Source organism: Pristiophorus japonicus, chromosome 15 (genome assembly GCF_044704955.1).
Source record: "Pristiophorus japonicus isolate sPriJap1 chromosome 15, sPriJap1.hap1, whole genome shotgun sequence".
Classification (NCBI taxonomy): Eukaryota; Metazoa; Chordata; class Chondrichthyes; family Pristiophoridae; genus Pristiophorus; species Pristiophorus japonicus.
In genome coordinates this window covers 160344875-160365308 of record NC_091991.1, presented here as the reverse complement: position 1 = coordinate 160365308, position 20434 = coordinate 160344875, and positions in this window count along the sequence as shown.

Genomic DNA, 20434 nt, shown 5'->3' with positions numbered 1-20434 from the left:
GGTCTAGGTTAGGAGTGTCTCCCACAAGTTCACCACCTAGCGGTCAGTGTTCTCACAGTGTACAATTTAGGTCAGATTATACATGGGTTACAATGCTGGTTGAATACATGACAGCCTCTTCCTTACATTACATTTAGGCTGTGGAACTGTCCCTGTTCCCTCCTTCTGCCTCTCACTAACCTTTCCCTTTCCACATGATGCCCCCCCCCACCCCCCAATTCCATATCTCCATCCTCCTCTGACTCCTCACTCACGAGCTCTTCTGTAATCTCCCATCATTGTTCCCCATCAGATACAGAATCTCCCTTAGGAGAGTCCTCCTGCTAACATGGTTTCTCCAACAGTGCCACTCGCTTCGGCCTCACTTCCACTGCTGACCCTTGCTCCCCATTTCTTCTCTCTCTGGGACAATGGCACATCTCCACAACTTGCTCCCTTTTGGCATTTGTCTCCCGCTCCCATCTTGCTGCCCCTTTAAGGCTCCTGTCTCTTGCACCCTCTCCTAATCTTGCCCCCTCCTGCTCCCCAAGATATACAACACCCCGTCTCTCTTTGAAGTATTTACACTTACCCTGCACTCTCCTCTGCTCCCCCCACGGACACCTGAAGGCAAGCCATATTATGGCTCACTCTGTCCCTGACCCATGATGACCTCTGCTGACTTTATCCTTTTCCACCATACTTGTGTTTTCCACCATCTCCACCCCGTTTTCTGTTCCGCAAATTTCTGCCTCTTCCGTTCGGCGGCTGTGTCCTCCACCTGCTCCGCTCTTCTGGCCACTCCACACACCTGTTGCTCCTCCTCCCATCTCCTCATCGCTCAAGGAACTTCCTTCTGTCTCACACTCACAGCGGGTGGGGCATTTGCGACAAACCGCACAGCTCTCTGCCTTGCAGTTCTGAGTGATGTGTCCAAACTTGCCACAGTTATAACAGTACAAGTCTGGACAGCTTCTTACTAAATAGTCATGTCCAAGACAGTAATAGCAAACCTTCACTTGGTATTGTTGTATATGCTGACTATGGATGTACAAAATTTAGTTTGCAAAATTAAGGCACATAGTATTGGGGGTAATGTATTGACGTGGATAGAGAACTGGCTGGCAGACATGAAGCAAAGAGTGGGAATAAACAGAATGGCAGGAAGTGATTAGTGGGGTGCCGCAGGGTTCAGTGCTGGGACGCCAGCTATTTACAATATACATTAATGAAGGAATTGAATGTAATATTTCTCAAGTTTGCAGATGACACTAAGCTGGGTGGCAGTGTGAGCTGCGAGGAGGATGCTAGCAGGTTGCAGGGGCACTTGGACAGGTTAGGTGAATGGGCAAATGCATGGCAGATGCAGTATAATGTGGATAAATGTAAGGTTATCCACTTTGGTTGCAAAAACAGGAAGGCAGATTATTATCTGAATGGTGACAGATTAGTAAAAGGGGAGGTACAATGAGACCTGGGTGTCATGGTACATCAGTCATTGAAGGTAGGCATCCAGGTACAGCAGGCAGTAAAGAAGGCAAATGGCATGCTGGCCTTCATAGCGAGGGGATTTAAGTATAGGAGCAGGGAGGTCTTACTGCTGTTGTACAGAGCCTTTGTGAGACCACACCTTGAGTATTGTGTGCCATTTTGGTCTCCTAATCTGAGGAAGGACGTTCTTGGTATTGAGGGAGTGCAGCGAAGGTTCTCCAGACTGATTCCCGGGATGGCAGGACTGGCATAAGAAGAAAGACCGGATCGACTAGGCTTATATTCACTGGAATTTAGAAGAATGAGAGGGATCTCATAGAAACATATAAAATTCTGACAGGATTGGACAGGTTAGATGCAGGAAGAATGTTCCCGATGTTGGGGAAGTCCAGAACCAGGGGTCACAGTCTAAGGATAAGGGGTAAGCCATTTAGGACTGAGATGAGGAGAAACTTCTTCACTCAGAGAGTTGTGATCCTGTGGAATTCTCTACCACAGAAAGTTGTTGATGCCAGTTCGTTAGATATATTCAAAAGGGAGTTAGGTGTAGCCCTTACAGCTAAAGGGATCAAGGGGTATGGAGAGAAAGCAGGAATGGGGTACTGAAGTTGCATGATCAGCCATGATCATATTGAATGGTGGTGCAGGCTCTAAGGGCCGAATGGCCTGCTCCTGCACCTACTTTCTATGTTGCTATGTTTACTCTCTGTGTAGTTACTGTGTGGCTGCATAAGATGGAGACTTGTTTACCTGATGTACTATCAATAAGGTTTTTACACTGTGTACATACATGCTGGTACCACTAGAGGGTGCAACTGGTGGAGACCGGGGGTTTCCTGCCCTGGTGGCAGGGCCCTGTATAAAAGGCTGCACACTATGCTTGTGCCTCACTCTGGAGTTTGGAATAAAGGACCAAGGTCACTACAGTTTGAGTACAACACATTGCCTTGTGGAGTCATTCATAAGTACATTATAGACATAACAACTGGCGACGAGAATATGGACTTTCATGTCATCATGGCTACTTTTGGCACACTAAAAGACTTCTCAGAGGGTAATGATTGGGATGCCTTCACAGAAAGGCTCGAGCAATATTTCGTGGCAAACGACCTGGTAGGGGAGACGGACACATTGGCGGAGAAGCACAAGGCTATACTGCTGACCAGTTGTGGGCCCGAGGTCTACTACCTCGTCAGGGACTTGCTGGCACCCACGAAGACCGAGGATAAGACATATGATGAGCTGACCGAACTAATTCACAACCAACTTAAACCAAAAGAGAGGCACAGATTCTACACTCACCGCAGGCCTGAGGGCCAGGAGATTGCAAAATATGCTGCCGACTTCAGGAGACTTGCGGCACCGTGTGATTTTGGCACGCACCTTAACGAAGCATTGCGAGACATCTTCATTATAGGAATTGGCCACGAGGGCCTCCTTCACAAGCTATTATCTTGACGACACCACAGTCAACCTGCAGAAAGCCATCAGCATCAGTTAGGCGTTCATGACCTCGACCTGCAGCACCAAGCAAATCATTCATCCTGTGGACTCAAATGCAACAAGTACTGTACACAGAATGGTGCCTTTCACAAGCAAGACTGTAGAATGTGGAGGAAACCACAGGGCTCACCAGTGTCGGTCTGTGGAGTACATATGCAAAGCCTGTAACATGAAGGGCCATCTCCAGCGTATGCGTAAAAGAAATACAACTCACCGTCTAGCAGAGGAGTCAATCGATGACTTTGAATCCAGCGGGGAGTATGATGATTTGGCCAGAGAGGCAGCTCAGCCCCTAGAAGAAGTGTATGGAGTGTATACCTACACTACCGATTGTCCTCCAGTGAAGATGGAAGTCAAGATAAATGTGTTCCAGTCTTCGTGGAATTGGACACAGGAGTGAGCCAGTCAGTGATGAGCAGGATGCCTTTGAAAAGCTATGGAATGAAAAACGACCCAAGCTGGTTCCAGTACAGGAAAAGTTGCGCACCTACACCAAAGAGCTGGTCCCAGTCCTTGGTAGTGCGGATGTAAGTGTAATCCATAATGGCGTGGTGCACAAGTTACCTCTGTGGATTGTTGCAGGTGATGGTCCAACTCGGAAGAAGGTGGATGGGGAAGATCCAGTGGAAATGGGAAGACCTCTTCACTCCAGCAATCGTTGTCCCCCATGCTCAGAGACAGAGCAAAACCTCACCTTCACTTGGGCCAGGCACCAGAGAACAGACCAACGCAGCACCTGATACACAGACTGTCCATCACGACTGCATGGTAATGATCTGACCAGAACGACCTAAAAATACCTTCTCGGCTCCAGTGGCAGGACTCCTGGGAAGGAAGATCGAATTCACAGTACCCTTCCAGCATTTGTTGCAGAATCGCGGAAGAGAAGGATCAAGGCAGTCGACCTCGAGGACAGAGGCAAGGTGGTGTTCCTGCTGCAGCGAGGGGCAGCGTGGCTGAAAAAAAAGATGGCCGCGGCAATATCACGAGGTGCAACACTGAGAAAGACCAACACGTGGTGTCTAACAAAGGATTGAATGGGGTAAAGCCAGCAGGGTTCTCTTAAAGGAGACCTGCAACCAACTGAACTTAAAGAGACATTGTATGCATGGCAATCAATGTAACGAACCGATTAAGGTTGTGAACAAAATGGTGCGAGATGTCAGTACTATTCCTAATGTAAAGAACAAAATGTTGTTGCGAGATGTCGGGAATAGAGTGTCCCCAAGAGCAGCAAGCGAGCGAATTCGGGAGGGTAAAGGCACTGATCCTGATACCCTTCCCCAGGTCCATCCCACGCTGCAGGCACCCGATGGCACTATTCGCCACGGACCTGGAAACAAAACCGGTGCCAATACGCGCAGTCGGCCGCCATTGCCCACCCCCCGGGTGGAGACGGTGCAGCCCCCAGACCCAGTCGCTACCTCGGCCATGTCCGGGAGCGAAAGGTCAGAACCAACGAGTTCCCCAAACGGGACCTGGAACAGCCAGGTTCCCAATACTGTTAGAGAGCAGGCAGAAGACTCTGCAGCCCTCAAAGGAGGACAGGGAGGCCACACACATTTGTGGCTCTGCCCACCACAAGGCAACGGCAAAGGCCCTGAGTCCTGGCTAGGTGAGTGAACCAAGCCCACCCCGCTAGCAGGGGGCGCAGCGCCGCCATCAGACAACAAGGACCCCATCCGGTTGGTCTGCAACTAGCGTCCTCGCATACCTGTACTGCTACCTCAGTACTGACCGTGACTAAACCATGAATGCAATCTACCCAACCCTGGCGCACGACCGTAAAACCTATAATGTAAGTCACTGAACCTAGGTGTCACGATACAAACTGTAAAAAAAAATGTTTTTCATCCTTTCTTTGTACTTGGACTGTGTCTGATCCTGTATGTTAATGTAACGGGCCAGCTGCATGATCTCGCTGTGGGGGGAATGGATGTATGTAGCCATGGACACACACATGGATCACACCCAGAACCCACTGGAACCTCCACCGCATCATCAAACCATCCAATCTGTTAGCCACTACCCAACGTTGTGGCAAAAGGACTTGGGGGTTAACAGGGAGAGAGCCAAGCCAAAGCACAGCCAAGGTGCAAGGGCTATTGGCACTATTGGCACTTAAGTCTGGGGAGAGCTAAGCCAGAGCACATAGCGCAAAGGTAATTGGCACAAAGGACTTGGGGGAGAGTGATGTTGTATATGCAGACTATAGATATACTCTCTGTGTAGTCACTGTGTGGATGCATAAGATGGAGACTTGTTTACCTGATGTACGATCAGTAAGGTTTTTACACTGTGTAAATACATGTTGGCACCACTAGAGGGTGCCGGGGATTTCTTGCCCTGGTGGCAGGGCCCTGTATAAAAGGCGGCCCACCATGCTTGTACCTCACTCTGGAGTTTGGAATAAAGGACCAAGGTCACTACAGTTTGAGTACAACACATTGCCTCGTGGAGTCATTCATAAGTACATTATAGACATAACAGTTATCATGCAAATCCCGGAAGTACTGCACTCCTTCCATTGTCTCGAATTTTATCCTGTAGGGTAATGACTTCACCCCCTCTGGGTACCACACTTTTACATAACGGGTTCCATCGGCTACCCACGTTCCAGGATAGTATCTCCACGTTATTACTGAGCAAAGTTTAATGTCCCACGATTCCAACTTTTTTTATCAGCACATCGTCCTCAACATAAACCGGCAGGTTTAAGAATGAAACTATCATCTCTTCGGAATACAGCAAATATACATCCAAGTATTTCTCACCAAGCTTCAGGCTCAATAAATGTCTTTGAATCTCCTCTCAAGCACTGACCGTCACTTCGAATCCAACATTTGGCTTTGGTCGGCAAGCAAAACAACTTCCCTCTCTGCAGTCCTCATGTACTGCCTGGATGATATCCCAACCTCACATCCCCTTATCCACCGTGTTTTCTTTTCCAAACCTCCTGGGGTCCTGGCCCAAATCTTTTATTCTCCCTTCTCAAGATATTCTCTCCCCTGATTAAATTCACACTGGGAGCATTGTCCTCTGAGGGGCCTGGCACTCCAGACCCCTCAGCAGCTATCTGGCTGATGTTTATGGGCCAAAAAGGCCCTAAAATTTGAAAGAATCGACCCAAAAATCCACTGCCAACTTTTTACAAATTCACTCCAACTCCTGCAGTAATCAGCAGCACCTGCTCACTCCTAGCCCCTCCCACCCAGAGAGTGCTGCCCACTGAGCCACAGCTGACACTTCTTCAAAAGTCCATTATGTAATGTTGTAACAGACTTACCTTTCAGGTGATTAGCTTCATGTTAAAAAAACTGGCAGTGCTGGGAAACTGTCCTGAGGTCTGTTCAAATGACTTGTGTGGTTTTCGCTAAAAGTTGTGGTTAGATTATGTCATTTTGTTATAAGCAAGCAAGTAAGATGGTGCAGACTCTTTTATGCCAACAACATCCTACATTATGATAAGGTTATAAAATTGTGAACTTATCTACAACAAGTCCTGCAGCTTCTTTTAAATCCTGTAAATTAAGCTCATCTGCTGCTGAAGCCCTCATCCATGCCTTTGTTACCTCCAGACTTGACTATTCCAGTGCTCTCCTGGCCAGCCTCCCAGTTTGCATCCTTGGTAAACTTGAGCTCATCCAAAACTCTGCGGCCTATATCCTAAAAATACAAAATTTGACACCAACATCAGGAGATATTAGGACTGGTATCATCAAAAAGGTAGGATTTAAGGAGTGTCTTAAAGGAGGAGAGAGAGGTAGAGAGGCAGAGAGGTTTAGGGAGGGTATGTGAGTGCTTGGGGACTAAGCATCTGAAGATATGGTCGCTAATGGTGGAGTGAAGGAAGTTGGGGATATGCAAAAGGTCAGAATTGGATGAGCGCAGAGCTCTTGGAGGGTTGTAGGCCTAGAGGAGGTTACAGAGATAGGGAGGGTTGAGGCCATGGAGGGATTTGAACCCAAGGATGATCATTTTAAAATTGAGGCGTTGCCAAACCGGGAGCCAATAAGGGTCAGTGAGCACAGGGGTGATGGCTGAGTGGGTCTTGGTGCAAGTTAGAATACGAGTGTCAGAGTTTACCTAACCCCTTTCTGATCTGTTTTCCTTCTGGAACTTTTGTGACCAACATAAACACCATATTGCAGAAAATATCTGGCAGGTAGGATTTGGCCTCTCGAGCTGAATGTTGTGCACTGTTGCTTTTTGGCAAGCCCCATGACCTTACCTGACACCCAATGTGGAGGTGTTGAAGTAATGTTTTGGAACAAGCTGTTCTTGATTGTTTAAGGACTGAGCACATTTTAAAATTCTGTATACTCCGCCCTCCCCCCCCACTGAAAAGAAGAATTTCAACAATTTTTTTTATTGCAGTTATCAAATCATAAGTGAACAAAAAATTATAAAAATTGTTGCAATGGTGCAAATACATTTTTTAGTATGTTTGCTTCCTGGCTCAAAACAATCACAGGTTTGGCTGAAACAGGAAATGGTGTTCGTAACAAGGATGGTGTTCAACTCAGTGACATCAACATCTACATTTCTGACTTTAATCCAAAAGTTCTGTATGGACAATAATTGGTATCAGAAATAATTATCCAGTAGGAATCTAACAGGGATATTTGAATGCATTAAACCATGGCATAATTGTCAAGTGATTTACAATTATCAGACCCCATGATTAGATTATTGACTTGAAGAATCTTCCAGTTTAAAAAAAAAATGTAATCTTATTTTAATCTTATTTTCCTGGGTTCAGTTTAAGGTCTGATTTGGTGACTGCCAGCTGTCAGAATGGTTTGTGTCCTTGGTGTATCGCGACTCATTCTACTGTTGGTTGTGTATTAAGTGTGAGATTAGAGACAACAACTATGAAATCCTGATGGTAATCATGAGGGAGTCAATGAACACAAGGGAGAACCTAAATTAAAACAGAAAATGCTGGAAACTGACCTGAAACATTAACTCTGTTTCTCTCTCCAAAGATGCTGCCTGACCTGTTGAGCATTGCCAGCATTTTCTGTTTTTATTTCAGATATCGAGCATCCGCAGTATTTTGCTTTTGTACAAGGGAGATCCTATTGAACTGGAAACAAGACAGCATGGTATGTGCCTTTAAAAAAGGCAGCAATGCAAACCAAGTAACTATAGACCCATTAGTTTTATAGTCTATAGACCCATAAACTATAGAATTAATGGATGAAAATAACTCACTAAATGACCCCTAGGAGGATTTCAGAAGGGATTCATCGAATCATAGAACTTGGTCAAAGCCAAGTGCCGCCCTAAGGACTGCTGAGGACCGCCGAGAGACCTGGCAGTACTTTGCCGGGGAGATTCCTCTAAAAGTATCGGCCGGCGGCAAAAAACCGACTTATGTTGGCAGTGGGTTGGGAGCTCCCAATCTAGGTGGCAAATGCGATCCTCACCAAAGTCGGGCTGAAGGGGGGGTGGGGGGGGGGAAACAGTTACAAAAATAAAAATAAAAAACAATGGAAAACCTTTCGGGGATCCCATCCACATAAATCGCTGAAAAAAGAAACAAAAGTTCACTAACCTTCTTACTTACCGTCCGGATTAGACCTGCCTCCACGCAGCGGTCCTTCCCCCCCGCTGCCGCCGAATCCCGCCCGGAGGAATCTGCCAGCTCGGCGGGTGGGAGGCCACTTACACGCCTTGCGCGTTAGCGGCCGTCAGCGGGCGGTTCCCAGCGGTCCTCCCCTCCCACCGGCGGGAGGCCTAGTGGAAACCGGCACCGAGGAGAGACCGCCCAGAAAACTTGGCGGCAGCCGGCGGCAGTGTGCGCGGTAAGGCCACCAAGTTCGGGCCCATAGAAATTTACAGCATGGAAGGAGGCCATTTCAGCCCATCATGTCCGCGCGGCCAACAAGAGGCTATCCAGCCTAATCCCACTTTCCAGCTCCAGGTCCATAACCCTGCAGGTCACGGCACTTCAAGTGCACATCCAAGTACTTTTAAATGTGGTGAGGGTTTCTGCCTCTACCACCCTTTCAGGCAGTGAGTTCCAGATCCCCACATGAAGAAATTTCCCCTCACATCCCCTCTGAACTTTCTACCAACTACTTTAAATTTATGCACCCTTGTTGTTGACCCCTCTGCCCTTTCTATCCACTATATCTCGGCCCCTCATAATTTTATACACCTCAATGAGGTCTTCCCTCAGCCTCCTCTGTTCCAAGGTAAACAAACACAGCCTATCCAATCTGTCTTCATGGCTAAGATTCTCCATTCCCGGCAACATCCTCGTAAATCTCCTCTGTACCCTCTTCAGTGCAATCACATCATTCCTGTAATGCGGTGACCAGAACTGCACACAGTACTCTAGCTGTGGCCTAACCAGTGTTTTATACAGTTCAAGTATAACCACCCTGCTCTTGTGTTCTATGCCTTCGCTAATAAAGGCAGGTATTCTGTGTGCCTTCTTAACCACCTTATCTACCTGGCCTGCTACCATCAGGGATCTGTGGACATGCTACGCGAAGTGTCCATGACTTTCCACATGTCACAGGATGTGCACTCCGCTAGACTGAGCTGCCCTGCCATCCCTTTATTTAAAAAACTAAGAACTAACATTTACTTAAAGACTTAGAACTAACTTAACGGAAAAAACACACTCACCCACTACTCACCAATCAGCTACTTCCCTTGTGCTGACGTCACTTTTAAACTCTGACGACCCTTTCGAATGTTGCCTGTTAAGCCTTGCTTTTATGCGCTCCTCCTTGCCACTACTCCCGCTGCTGCTCCCTCGCAGATCTGCTGCCTCGGCTCAGGGGAGATCCTGCATGACCTTGCTGATCTTCCCATCCAGCACAGCCACTGGGGGCTAATCTCGCCAACTTCCTAGCCACACCACTCAACTCACACACCACTAACCGCTCGGACCCTGCCAGGGGTTCACCAATCACTGCTCATCGGTGCATTTTCCTCCACAATGTCTGTTCAATCACGAGGCCCAGTAGACCGAGCAGCAGGCCAGTCAGGCAAAAGGGAATTTTTCAAGCTTCTCTTCTGCTTTGCTGTTGGCCGGTCCTGAACCAAACAACGATCGATCCTCCTAGGACGCAATGCCATTTAAATTCCTGCTTAGTTTGTCCCAAATACAGCCCAGGATGGTGCTTATACTCAGTGCAGATGTAGGTACAGCCCAGCCTAACGGTAGTGTATCTAGTGGGATTCCTGGGTAGTCCAGTGCCACATTTTAAGATTTTTGCTTAATTGGCCGAGGAAGGATTTGGGATTAAATTATGTTGTGATGTTGCTATTAGTTAAATTCTATTCATAGTAGTTAAATCCAATAGCTGGGATCAGACAAACTAGTTAACAGTAATGTGTTTCTTGCATGCGTTATCAGTTTGGAACAAGGAGATTGTAAGCACATTTAGGGTATTGGACATAATGTTGGAAAGGTTTCATTGGTTTGAGCACAGCGGGGTTGGGAAGGGAGGTTCCTCATTCAGAGTGGCAATTTTGATTGGCAGCGTGATAAGCCAATCTTCGACACAGGGACCTGGGGGAAGGGCAAAGATTAATTGAAAGACATTCCAGTCACAAAGCTTTAGTTGATAACAAGTTTTTTTTGTTCGTTCATGGGATGTGGGTGTCGCTGGCAAGGCCAGCATTTATTACCCATCTCTAAGTGCCCTTGAGAAGGTGGTGTGGTGCCATCTTCTTGAACCGCTGCAGTCCGTGTGGTGAATGTACTCCCACAGTGCTGTTATGAAGCGAGTTCCAGGATTTTGACCCAGCGACGATGAAGGAACAGTGATATATTTTCAAGTCAGAATGGTATGTGACTTGGAGGGGAACTTGGAGGTGGTGGTGTTCCCATGCGCCTGCTGCCCTTGTCCTTCTGGGTGGTAGAGGTGCTGTCGAAGTAGCCTTAGCGAGTTGCTGCAGTGCATCTTGTAGATGGTACACATTGCAGCCATGGCGCGCCAATGTTGAAGGGAGTGAATGCTTAAGGTGGTGGATGGGGTTCCACTCAAGTGGACTGCTTTGTCTTGGATGGTTGTTGAACTTCCTGATTGTTGTGCTAGGTATGACTGCAGCCAGTGGAGAGATTTCCCTGATTCCCATTGACTTCAGTTTTACTAGGGCTCCTTTGTGCCACACTCGGTCAAATGCTGCCTTGATGTGAGTTACTCTCACCTCACCCTTGGAATTCAGCTCTTTTGTCCATGTTTGGACCAAGGCTGTAATGAGGTCTGGAACCGAGTGATCCTAGCAGAACCCAAACTAAACATCAGTTAGCAGGTTATTGGTGAATAAATGCCACTTGATAACACTGTCGACGACACCTTCCATCACTTTGCTGATGATTGGGGTTAGGCTGATGGGGCAATAAATACAACAGTGACTACATTTCAAAAGTACTCCGCTGTGAAGCACTTTGGGACATCCTGAGGTTGTGAAAGGCGCTATAAAAATTGAAGTCTTTTTTAATATCTGGCCTTATGTATTCCAAATATGTCTTTCCAAAAGAGTTATACAGGATTAAAGTAATCAAACATCCTTGTGATGCATCTCAGTGTTTAATTAGTCTTGTTGACCTTGCATTAATGAAATATTTTCAGTGAATGGTTGATAACCATATCTATATCTGTTTTCTTTTCTATTAACTGTCCCCTGTGTACACACATTTCACATTAAATTCTTTCTAATATCCTCAGCTCATCTATTTACATTTCTTTGAATTACATCAGTCTCCCCCACACCAGTCAGTTGGATATGCGGCTTACTCTCACTGGCAACTTTGACAACATTATCAGAAATAGCTCCTCCATATCAGTCATGGACAGTGTGAATAGCAGAGGACCCTGAACAGAACCTTGCAGAATGCCATCAATCACTTCCTCAGACAGTCCAATGACCCACTGGCCATTTATCATCACTACCTTTCCACTGCCAAGGTAATTTTACAATTCAGCTAGCTATTTTGCCATGAATTCTGTACAGCATTTTCTTCTGTATCCAGGTCTAGAAATTGGCAGGTAATTTGTCTTGCAACTGATATGATAGAAAATTGGTGGATGTTTTGAAAGCTGAAGGAGTCTTTTAAATGAGCAACAGAAAAATTACTCAATACACTGGCCTAGAAATTTGATCATGCCGCACTTATTTCTTGGGTCCAATATGGCGGACAGGATGCGCGCTCTCATTACGAGCCAGAAGTGCGCTGTCCACCATATTGGATTGGCTTTTTATAGGCCTCCAGGGCACAAGCCATACTATTTAAAGAAATGAATAACATATAAATAAGGATCCTGCATTTGCTGTAGAACCCTTTTGTGATATTGGGCTGCCCCAGTGCGTATCTCGCAACTTGTTAAACTTGCCCAGTAACTCGCGGTGCTAACAGGCAGGACGGACGCTTCACCAGCGGTATTTAAAGGGATCATGTAGTACTCGTAGGTCAGATATGTGCTGCCTTCGACAAAACTAACTGGTTTGTGTCGTGCATGCCCCACCCGCTGTGTGCTTGTTTTTGGGCGTGATCGAATTTCTAGGCCAACAGACCATTGCCAGAGATGAAAGTGGACTCATTTTCTTTGCGTCACCAGTGTGTAGACTTGTCCCCTGCCCTTACCTGCTCATGATGACCAGCATCTAATGTTATGTAAATGGGACAATAAAACATAGCCCAGTGCCCACAATTTATCAGACAGTGCAAAGAGAGTATCAAAGACAGTGCAAAGAGAGTCTGAGAGTATCAGACAGTATCAAAAATAGATAAAGTGACCAGCAAATAATATCATGTGTGAGTGGAGGTACTGCCATATATTTGAAAATGACAAACTCACAAAATATCTTATCTATTTTTACATCTATAATAAATTAGATGAATGAATGAGCACTAAGCGGGTCAAAGATACAGAGTATTTTGTAGTTATGAAAAGCATCATATTTGAAGTAGTTACAGGATGCAACGTCAGGATGAACAGTGGTAGTTGTTCCAAGTACATCGAAACATCACACAATGTACCAAACATGAACAAAACCTGAATAACAGCCAGAATTATTTGGCTTCCTTCATTCAAATGCACTGCTAATTTTAACCACATTTCTAAGAAATCAGGTCTTATGAAAATACTAGCTCTCACGTACAAAATAAGTGGTATTCAAACTTGCTTGGGTCAATTGGTTACCAAGCAGGTCTCTGATGCTTTTAGCTGAAAAGGGTATGATTGCACCTTGAAGGAAATCATGTAATGTCACAAAAAAAAATTATCAACAACTTTGCTGATATGAAACAGCAGGGTGTAACATTATTTCCATTAGCAGTGATGTTTATCCATTTTTACACTGGGCCAGAAATTGCTTCAATGGTGAGTTTGACGGTGAACGCCGTTAATTGTGCTTTTATGCTCAGTATTGACATTGCGCTGTATTTGCACCGCAGATTGCTGGAACTTCGATCCGATAAGGGCACAACGATGTTAATGTCGCATCTGGGGCCTCAAGAGCATTGAGCTCTATAGTTTATATATGAAAGAAATGGATTGCAAAGACACAGTGAAGGACGGCTAAGGAAATAGGGTGAATTAGAGTCAAACGCAACAGAAAGAGGAATAAAGAGAAGTGTTGCCCAAAACTCACTGTAGGTTTGTAGACAGTAACTCGGTGGGTATTTAGTCACTACAGTCACAACAATTTGGTGGGACTTTTGAGTATTGAAAGAAAGTCATCGACAAACGTTATGTTTAAGCCAAATAAACTTTATTTCCCAAAGTAGAATTAAAGTACAAATAATGTATAAGATAGCACGTAAGCCTCACTATTTGTGCTTGTATTACCCGTTAACAGAGGTGATCAATCTCCGCCAGTGGTGTCTTGCTTTAAGCTCCTAACTTAAGGTTCAGCTTCTCTTCAGGGTGGTTCCTAGGATCTTGCTGCCTAGGTGGCGTTCCCCCTCCTGGTTTGTACTATTCTATAATGTGTCCCATCTCCTTTGATTACTTATTAGTCTTCCCTGATGATTAGTTTATTCTAAACTTTATTTTCCATGATTAGTTTATAATTGTTACTGGCTATGCTAAGGAAGGATTGATTAAACTTCAGTTTCAATTGGTAATTCATTTCTATGTTTAAGGCACCTGAACCTTACTCTCGGGTCTTCCCATCTTATGTTGCCATAGCCTGCATATTTCTACATTCCTCCCTTTGATCATGTTAAATCGAAGATTATCATGATCACCCATTCAGGTCGTCATAAGGCTTCTCTCATCTTGATTTGTGCAAAGCTTGATAAACCTCTACATTCTCAAGTCTCAGCTTTAGCCCCTTTTCCAGTTTCAACATACTTCTCCATGTGAGACATAAGCATATGAACACCACCATGATTAGGATCACTGTAAGGTGTGAGAATATTCTGATCCAGGAATGGGTGTTGATGCTGTTTCCCCAATTCCATATGTTGTCCCACCAGGTGTCTACTGGAATATTTTTTATGTCTTTTCCTGTTCCTTTGGTATTTTGTTCCATCTATACCTGGTTTGATGTACTAATTCCAGCTGGCTGTTGATCCTAAACAAATGTTCCTTTTCCAGTGCGATATCATTAGCATATTTGGCAAAGTAATCTCTCAGATGTCCCCTTAGTTTGTCGGTCACGTTGATTTCCACGGCTGGCCTTCTTTCTATGTTGATGATTTCTTCATTCCCCAGTCTCATCGGTATTTGGGGATGTAGACAGAAGGTGGAATCCTTTATGGGGCATACTCTATTCCCATAATGGTAAGTTTTTTCATTCGTGGTGATGCAGAAAGCCCCGTTTCCTTGGTAAATGATTCTTATGATTGCTTCAATCTTCATGGTGCAATTTACGGGTAGATTTCCTTTGAACCCATCCCTGGCGGTGTTGGTGGAATAGATTTTGTAAGGACATATCACCACTTGCTCTGTTTATTCGCATTGATCAAGTCTGGTGCCGACCAAGGTATCATTCTGTTCTATGGCACATGACAACAGATGGTCATACCTTACGCAGACTCCTCCCTGTATTCTCCCTATATTCTGGACCTCCACCAAGTTCATCTTTCCTTGGCCTACCATAATTGGTACATCTATAACTAGACCCAAGGCGTTACTACTGCTACTGCCCTTGTAGTCCTTGTTGAACCAAACTTTACTAAGTTTCCTCAGTTCACAATTGTTAATGTAACCATCATAATGATCCTTGTTTCTGACTAGTCTAAACAGTTGGGTATTGTTTATCCAGGTTGGTACTTTCCCCTTGGTTAGCTAACATCAAATTTTCTCTTAGTTGATTCAAAACCCAATTCACGTAAACACTACATAACGTTCGGCTTTGGGTTATATTGTCCTGTCGCTGAGTTACCCGGATTATTTTATTGATGATTTGAGCATGTCCTTCTAAAACTCTCACTATCCCTTCCTGAGTCTGAGCATCTTCCTTGCCTGCCTGTGATGAGGTTCACTGATTGTCATTCAAATCCTTTAGGATTCCCTTGACCTGATTAGTCAAAGTTTTAATCTTATCGTTCAAATTTGTTATATCCAGGGTATTTACAGTAGCCATACCAGCACCAAATACGGTGCCTACATTGTGTCTTCCTTCTCATTTTCCTCTCAGTGGCTGTCTCCTACCTCTTGCTTGAGCAACACCTTAACCAAATTTGAGTAGATCTGTTTCTGCTCTTTTGGACACCAGTCGGGCAATTTCATATTTAACATATTTAGCACAACAGCTACTAGTTTTTACCGTATATTGTCATACACAACTTTTCTTGCCGGTCTTATAACAACGCCTCCCCTTGCACCTGGCTTGTGTTTGGGGCAGTCCCAAGCCGGAAGTGGGGTTGTAGCGATTGGGGTGGTGGTCTGAACAATGAGTGAGATAGTTGGCTCGGGGATTGTCGGTGTCTGTAATACCTGAACCACTATCTTCCCTTGGTGTTTACACGAGCACATTGGTTTTAAGCTCTTCCGTGGGTTATTGATTATGCTTCTTACAGTTGAACTGCTGATAACCTTCTTAAAATATGGTCATAGAAACATAGAAACATAGAAAATAGGTGCAGGACTAGGTCATTCGGCCCTTCTAGCCTGCACCGCCATTCAATGAGTTCATGGCTGAACATTCAACTTCAGTACCCCATTCCTGCTTTCTCGCCATACCCCTTGATCCCCCTAGTAGTAAGGACCTCATCTAACTCCTTTTTGAATATATTTAGTGAATTGGCCTCAACAACTTTCTGTGGTAGAGAATTCCACAGGTTCACCACTCTCTGGGTGAAGAAGTTCCTCCGCATCTCGGTCCTAAATGGCTTACCCCTTATCCTTAGACTGTGACCTCTGGTTCTGGACTTCCCCAACATTGGGAACATTCTTCCTGCATCTAACCTGTCTAACCCCGTCAGAATTTTAAATGTTTCTATGAGGTCCCCTCTCATTCTTCTGAACTCCAGTGAATACAAGCCCAGTTGATCCAGTCTTTCTTGATAGGTCAGTCCCGCCATCCCGGGAATCAGTCTGGTGAACCTTCGCTGCACTCCCTCAATAGCAAGAATGTCCTTCCTCAGGTTAGGAGACCAAAACTGTACACAATACTCCAGGTGTGGCCTCACCAATGCCCTGTACAAATGTAGCAACACCTCCATGCCCCTGTACTCAAATCCCCTTGCTATGAAGGCCAACATGCCATTTGCTTTCTTAACCGCCTGCTGCACCTGCATGCCAACCTTCAATGACTGATGTACCATGACACCCAGGTCTCTTTGCACCTCCCCTTTTCCTAATCTGTCACCATTCAGATAATAGTCTGTCTCTCTGTTTTTACCACCAAAGTGGATAACCTCACATTTATCCATATTATACTTCATCTGCCATGCATTTGCCCACTCACCTAACCTATCCAAGTCACTCTGCAGCCTCACAGCATCCTCCTCGCAGCTCACACTGCCACCCAACTTAGTGTCATCTGCAAATTTGGAGATACTACATTTAATCCCCTCATCTAAATCATTAATGTACAGTGTAAACAGCTGGGGCCCCAGCACAGAACCTTGCGGTACCCCACTAGTCACTGCCTGCCATTCTGAAAAGTACCCATTTACTCCTACTCTTTGCTTCCTGTCTGACAACCAGTTTTCAATCCATGTCAGTACACTACCCCCAATCCCATGTGCTCTAACTTTGCACATCAATCTCTTGTGTGGGACCTTGTCGAACGCCTTCTGAAAGTCCAAATATACCACATCAACTGGTTCTCCCTTGTCCACTCTACTGGAAACATCCTCAAAAAATTCCAAAAGATTTGTCAAGCATGATTTCCCTTTCACAAATCCATGCTGACTTGGACCTATCATGTCACCTCTTTCCAAATGCACTGCTATGACATCCTTAATAATTGATTCCATCATTTTACCCACTACCGATGTCAGGCTGACCGGTCTATAATTCCCTGTTTTCTCTCTCCCTCCTTTTTTAAAAAGTGGGGTTACATTGGCTACCCTCCACTCCATAGGAACTGATCCAGAGTCAATGGAATGTTGGAAAATGACTGTCAATGCATCCACTATTTCCAAGGCCACCTCCTTAAGTACTCTGGGATGCAGTCCATCAGGCACTGGGGATTTATCGGCCTTCAATCCCATCAATTTCCCCAACACAATTTCCCGGCTAATAAGGATTTCCCTCAGTTCCTCCTCCTTACTAGACCCCCCGACCCCTTTTATAACCGGAAGGTTGTTTGTGTCCTCCTTCGTGTATACCGAACCAAAGTACTTGTTCAATTGGTCCGCCATTTCTTTGTTCCCCGTTATGACTTCCCCTGATTCTGACTGCAGGGGACCTACGTTTGTCTTTACTAACCTTTTTCTCTTTACATATCTATAGAAACTTTTGCAATCCGTCTTAATGTTCACTGCAAGCTTCTTCTCATACTCAATTTTCCCTGCCCTAATCAAACCCTTTGTCCTCCTCTGCTGAGTTCTAAATTTCTCCCAGTCCCCAGGTTCGCTGCTATTTCTGGCCAATTTGTATGCCACTTCCTTGGCTTTAATACTATCCCTGATTTCCCTTGATAGCCACGGTTGAGCCACCTTCCCTTTTTAATTTTTATGCCAGTCAGGAATGTACAATTGTTGTAGTTCATCCATGCGGTCTCTAAATGTCTGCCATTGCCCATCCACAGTCAACCCCTTAAGTATCATTCGCCAATCCATCCCAGCCAATTCACGCCTCATACCTTCAAAGTTAGCCTTCTTTAAGTTCTGGACCATGGTCTCTGAATTAACTGTTTCATTCTCCATCCTAATGCAGAATTCCACCATATTATGGTCACTCTTCCCCAAGGGGCCTCGCACAACGAGATTGCTAATTAATCCTCTCTCATTACATAACACCCAGTCTAAGATGGCCTCCCCCCTAGTTGGTTCCTCGACATATTGGTTTAAAAAACCATCCCTTATGCACTCCAGGAAAATCTCCTCCACCGTATTGCTTCCAGTTTGGTTAGCCCAATCTATGTGCATATTAAAGTCACCCATTATAACTGCTGCACCTTTATTGCACGCACCCCTAATTTCCTGTTTGATGCCCTCCCCAACATCACTACTACTGTTTGGAGGTCTGTACACAACTCCCACTAACGTTTTTTGCCCTTTGGTGTTCTGCAGCTTTACCCATATAGATTCCACATCATCCAAGCTAATGTCCTTCCTAACTATTGCCTTAATCTCCTCCTTAACCAGCAATGCTACCCCACCTCCTTTTCCTTTTATTCTATCCTTCCTGAATGTTGAATACCCTGGATGTTGAGTTCCCAGCCCTGATCATCCTGGAGCCACGTCTCCGTAATCCCAATCACATCATATTTGTTAACATCTATTTGCACAGTTAATTCATCCACCTTATTGCGGATACTCCTTGCATTAAGACACAAAGCCTTTAGGCTTGTTTTTTTAACACCCTCTGTCCTTTTAGAATTTTGCTGTACAATGGCCCTTTTTGTTCTTTGCCTTGGGTTTCTCTGCCCTCCACTTTACCTCATCTCCTTTCTGTCTTTCGCTTTTGCCTCCTTTTTGTTTCCCTCTATCTCCCTGCATTGGTTCCCATCCCCCTGCCATATTAGTTTAACTCCTCCCCAACAGCACTAGCAAACACTCCCCCAAGGACATTGGTTCCGATTCTGCCCAGGTGCAGACCGTCCGGATTGTACTGGTCCCACCTCCCCCAGAACCAGTTCCAATGCCCCAGGAATTTGAATCCCTCCCTGCTGCACCATTGCTCAAGCCACGTATTCATCTGAGCTATCCTGCGATTCCTACTCTGACTAGCACGTGGCACTGGTAGCAATCCCGAGATTACTACTTTTGAGGTCCTACTTTTTAATTTAGCTCCTAGCTCCTTAAATTCATTTCGTAGGACCTCATCCCTTTTTTTACCTATGTCGTTGGTACCAACGTGCAACACGACAACTGGCTGTTCTCCCTCCCTTTTTAGAATGTCCTGCACCCGCTCCGAGACATCCTTGACCCTTGCACCAGGGAGGCAACATACCATCCTGGAGTCTCGGTTGCGGCCGCAGAAACGCCTATCTATTCCCCTTACAATTGAATCCCCTATCACTATCGCTCGCCCACTATTTTTCCTGCCCTCCTGTGCAACAGAGCCAGCCACGGTGCCATGAACTTGGCTGCTGCTGCCCTCTCCTGATGAGTCATCCCCCTCAACAGCACTCAAAGCAGTGTATCTGTTTTGCAGTGGGATGACCACAGGGGACCCCTGCACTACCTTCCTTGCACTACTCATCCTGCTGGTCTTCCATTCCCTCGCTGGCTGTGGACCCTTTTCCTGCGGTAAGACCAATTCGCTCCACGTGCTACTCACGTCATTCTCAGCATCGTGGATGCTCCAGAGTGAATCCACCCTCAGCTCCAACTCCGCAACGCAGACCGTCAGGAGCCAGAGGTGGATACACTTCCCGCACACGTAGTTGTCAGGGACACTGGTGTTGTCCCCGTGTTCCCACATGGTACAGGAGGAGCATATCACGTGACCGAGCTGTCCTGCCATGACTTAACCCTTAGATACACTTAAATTGGCGACAACAATGTTAAAAGTTACTGACTAATAAAGAAAAAGAAAAACTACTCACCAATCAGCAGCCAATCACTTACCACGTTGGCTGTGACGTCACCTTTTGATTTCTTTCTACTTCTTTTTTGCCTTCTCTCTCAGCTGGAGCTGCACCGGTACCCCTCTCTCGACTCCCGCCTCTCTCTCGACGCTCCCCGGACTGCTGAGCCTTTTATAGGCCACTGCCTCTCTCGACTCCCGCCTCTCTCTCGACGCTCCCCGGACTGCTGAGCCTTTTATAGGCCGCTGCCTCTCTCGACTCCCGCCTCTCTCTCGACGCTCCCCGGACTGCTGATCCTTTTATAGGCCGCTGCCTCTCTCGACTCCCGCCTCTC